Consider the following 4,989-nt stretch of genomic DNA (forward strand, 5'->3'; position numbering starts at 1 on the left):
TTTATTTTAGATTTTAATTTTTCCCTGACTTAGCCTAGTTTTCATTCCTCACTTTTAGTATTCCTTCTCCCTCTGGCCTTTCAAAGTCACTTCCCTGTCCTCTTAAGCTTTTCTTTCTTTTTTCCCTCTTATTCCCATCCCACCTGTATTAATTAGTTCATTTGTTGTTGATAGTGCTGTTGTGGATCTTTTTCTACAATTTGGTTCCTATTTTTTAATTTATTTACTTATTTTTTCCTTTTTCATTATCTCTTTCACTGTGTATTTTTTAAATTTCTGTTTAAACGTAATACTATACACTTCTCTTCTCTTGTTCCATTCTGCCTCCTTTATTCCCTTTCCTCCCACTTAGACTGTGTTCTCTCCCTCTTACTCTTCCAAAGGAAGAGAAGAATGATCATCAATGGCTATTGGCAGTTGCAAAAGCAACACCAAAAGTCAGCTTCACACTCAGGAGAGAACACTGCACCTCCTCCTCATGGTTTCAGGTGCTCTACACATTCAGAGAAACTTCTCTAGTAACAAACTATAGAAATGGTCCTTGAAAGTATAATTTTCCATTTTTTATTTACAATATAAGTTTTACTTTCTTTCTCCTGTGCCTTGCCCTGATTCCCTACTCTTATTATTGCTTCTCCTTCTACCCTCTCAAAGCCATTTTTCTTTCAGTTGGTCATCTCAAGGCTAACATTTAAAATTGATTGAGAAACAAGGAGCTTCCCAGAGAAGAAAAAGCTAAAGGAGCTTATTAACACCAAATGAGTACTGCAACAAATATTAAAGAACTTGCTAGAGGAGAAGAAGAAGAGGAAAAGGAAAAGGAAAAGGAAGAAGAATAAGAGGAAGGAGAAGAGGAGAAGAAGGAAGAGGAAGGGTGGATGGAAAGGAGGGGGAGAAGGAGGAGGGGCAGGAGGGGGAGAAGAACAGAAAGAAAAAAAAAATCTAACAATAAAATGGCACTTAATATGTATCTATCAACAATCACCCTAAATGTAAATGGTTTAAATGCTCCAACCAAAAGACATAGGTAAGCTGAATGGTAAGAAAACACTCCATGTATATGCTGCCTTCGAGAGACACATCTCAGATCTAAAGATACACACAGACTAAAAGTAAATGCATGGGAAAAGATATTTCATGCAAATGAAAAGGAAAAAAAGCTGGGGTAGCAGTACTTACACTGATAAAATAGACTTTAAAACTAAGGCTATTAAGAGAAAAATGGCATTACATGATAAAGGGAACAATCCAGCAAGAGGATATAACCCTAGTAAATATTACACACCCAACATAGGAGCACCTAAATATGTGAAGCAAATCTTGATGAACATAAAGGGAGGAATCAACAGAAATACAGTCACAGCTGGGGATTTTAACACCCAAATGACTTCAATGGATAGATCTTCCAGGCAGAAATCAACAAGGAGACAGCGGCCTTAAACAACACACTGGATGAAATGGATTTAATTGATATCTTCAGAGCATTTCACCTCAAAGCAGCAGAATATACATACTTTTCAAGTGCACATGGTATGTTTTCTAGGAGAGACCACAACTAGGACACAAAACAAGTCTCGGTAAATTTAAGAACACTGATATCATATGAAGCATCTTCTCTGACCACAATGCTATGAAACTAGAAATCAATCACAAGAAGAACACTGAAATACATGCAAAGACATGGAAGCTAAATAACATGTTATTAAACAATGAAAGAGTCAACAATGACATCAGGGAAGAAATAGAATGATACCTTGAAAGAAATGAAAAGAAGGGCACAACAATCCAAAATCTGTGGGACACTGGGAAAGCAATCCTAACAGAGAAATTCATAGCATTAGAGGCCTATCTCAAAACAAAAAAAGGAAAAAGGAAAAAGCTCAAATAAGCAATCTAACTTCACACTTGAATTTGAAAAAGAAAACCAAAGCCCAAAGTGAGTAGAAGAAAGGAAATACTAAACATCAGAGCAGAAATAAACCAAATAGAGTCTGAAAAAACAGTACAAAAGATCAATGGATTCAAGGGCTGGTTCTTTGAAAAGATAAACAAGATTGACAAACCTTTAATCACTGTCATCAAGAAAAAAGGAGAAAAACCCATATAAATAAAATCAGAAATGAAAAAGGAGAAATAACAACTGGCCCAAAAGAAATACAAAGGATTGTAGGAAAATATTATGAACTATATGCTAACACACTGGACAACCTGGAAAAAATGGATAAATTCCTAGAAACACAAAATCTTCCAAAACTAAATCAGGAAGAATCAGAGAATCTGAATAGACAGATTACACCTAGTGAAATTGAAGCAGTAATCAAAAAAACTCCCAACAAACAAAAATCTTGGACAGGATGGCTTCACAGGTGAATTTTACCAAACATTCTGAGAAGAACTAATACCTCTCTTTCTAAAACTATTTCAAAAAATGCATGAGGAGGGAAGGCTCCCAAACTCATTTTATGAAGCCAGTATTATTCTAATTCTGAAACCAGATAAAGACCCTACAAAGAAAGAAAATTACAGGTCAATATCCTGATGAATATAGATGCTAAAATCCTCAAGACAATATTAGCAAACTGAACACAGCAATGCATCAAAGATCATACACCATGATTAAGTAGGGTTCATTCTGGAAATGCAAGCTTGGTACAACATTCATAAATCAATAAATGTGATTTACCATATAAACAAAATGAAGGATAAAAACAATATGATCATATTAATAGATGCAGAAGAAGCTTTTGATAAAATCCAGCAGCCATTTATGATAAAAAACAAACCCTCAGCAAAGTGGGATTAGAGGGAACATACGTAAACATGATAAAGGCCATACATGACAAACCCACTGCCAGCATCATACTCAATGGGCAAGAACTACAAGTGCTCCCCTTAAGATAGGGAACAAGACAGGGATGTCCACTTTCACCTCTCTTATTCAACATAGTACTGGTGGTCCTAGCCACCACAATCAGAGAAGAAGAAATAGAAGGCACATAATTGGAAAGGAAGAGGTACAACTGTCATATTTGTAGATGACATGATACTGTACATACAGAACCCCAAAGGTTCCACCAAGAGAGTACTGGGGCTGATAAATGAATTCAGCAAAGTAGCAGAATACAAAATTAATATCCAGAAATCAATTTAATTTTTATATGCCAATAATTAACTAACAGAAAGGGAAATTAAGAAAACAATCCTATTCACAATTGCTTCAAAAAGAATAAAATACCTAGGAATAAATCTAACCAAGGATGTAAAAGACCTGTACTCATAAAATTATGAGACACTGAAGAAAGAAATAGAAGATACAAATATGTGGAAGCACATGTGTTCATAGATAGGAAAAACTAACATCATTAAAATGTCTATACTGCTCAAACCAATCTATAGATTCGACACAATTCCTATCAAGATAACAATGACATATTTTACAGAACTACAACAAATATTTCAAAAATTCATATGGAACCACAAAAGGCCACACATAGCAACAGCTGAGAAAGAAGAACAAAACTGAAGGTATCATGCTACCTAATATCAAACTACACTACAAGGTCATAGTAATCAAAACAGCATGGTCCTGGCATAAAAACAGATACATATATCAACGGAACAGAATAGAGAGCCTAGAAATAAACTCACACCTTTATAGTCAATTAATATTTGACAGAAGAAGCAAGCATATACAATGGGCTAAGGATAGTTTATTCAATAAATGGTGTTGGCAAAATTGGATACATAAGTGCAGAAAAATGAAACTAGACCACTTTCTTATACCACACATGAGGATAAATTCAAAATGGATCAAAAACATAAATGTTGGACCTGAAACCATAAAAATCCTTGAAGAAAACATAGGCAGCAAAGTCTCAGACATTGCTCGTAGATTATTTTATTGGATTTATCTCCCCAGGCAAGGGAATCAAAAGAAAAAATAAGTAATGAGACTACATCAAACTGAAAAGTTTTTGCACAGCAAAGGAAATCAACAAAATAAAAAGACAACCCACAGAATGGGAGAACATATTCGTTGATACATCTGATAAGGGGTTAATATCCAAAATTTATAAAGAACTCACAAAACTCAACAACAAAAACCAAACAACCCAATTAAAAACTGAGCAAAAGACCTGAACACACACTTCTCCAAAGAGGACATACAGATGGCCAATAGACATATGAAAAGATGCTGAACATCACTAATCATCAGAGAAATGTAAATTAGAACCACAATAAAATATCATCTCACACCTGTCAGAATGGCTATCATTGATAAATCCACAAACAAGTGCTGGCAAGGATGTGGAGAAAGGGGAAAACTTTTGTACTGTTGGTGGGAATGCAGATTGGTGCAGTCAGTGTGGAGAGCAGTATGGTGATACTTCAAAAAATTAAAAATGGATCTGCCTTTTGACCCAGCAGTCCCACCCGTGGGACTATATCCAAAGGAACTCAAAACACTAATTTGAAAAAACATAAGTACTTCTATGTTCATTGCAGTGTTATTTACAATTGCCAGGATATGGAAGCAGCACAAGTGTCCATCAGTGGATGAATGGATAAAATAAATATGGGACATTAACACAATGGAATATTACTCAGCCATAAAAGAAGAAAATTTTATCATTTGCAACAGTATGGATGGACCTGGAGAACATTATGCTAAGTGAAGTAAGCAAATTAAAAGAAGATAAATCCCATATGATATCACTCACATGTGAAAGCTAATGAACAAACAGAACTAATAAGGAAAATGGGGACAGACTCATAGATAGAGAGCAGGATGACAGAAAGTCTGGAGGGAGGTGAGGGGGTGGAGGGATTGAGTAAACAGGAAGAAGGACTCGTGGATGTGTGGTGATTGCTGAGGGGTGGTATAAGGGGACTAAATGGTAATGGAAAAAATATACAATAAAGATTAAATTTTTAAAAAAGACTACTTAGGTAATAGCTTTGGTTTTTAAAATGAGAAGTTGAGGCATT

The 4,989-nt window shown here is 35.2% G+C and overlaps 1 non-coding gene across 1 annotated transcript; it reads right to left on the reverse strand.

Annotated features, from left to right (window-relative positions):
* Positions 1–343: 343 nt before the first annotated feature.
* Positions 344–557, reverse strand: LOC114512600. The gene has a single exon (XR_003685814.1). It is a non-coding gene; the product is annotated as a small nucleolar RNA U3 (small nucleolar RNA).
* Positions 558–4,989: the final 4,432 nt, after the last annotated feature.

Source organism: Phyllostomus discolor, chromosome 3 (genome assembly GCF_004126475.2).
Source record: "Phyllostomus discolor isolate MPI-MPIP mPhyDis1 chromosome 3, mPhyDis1.pri.v3, whole genome shotgun sequence".
NCBI classification, from domain to species: domain Eukaryota; kingdom Metazoa; phylum Chordata; class Mammalia; order Chiroptera; family Phyllostomidae; genus Phyllostomus; species Phyllostomus discolor.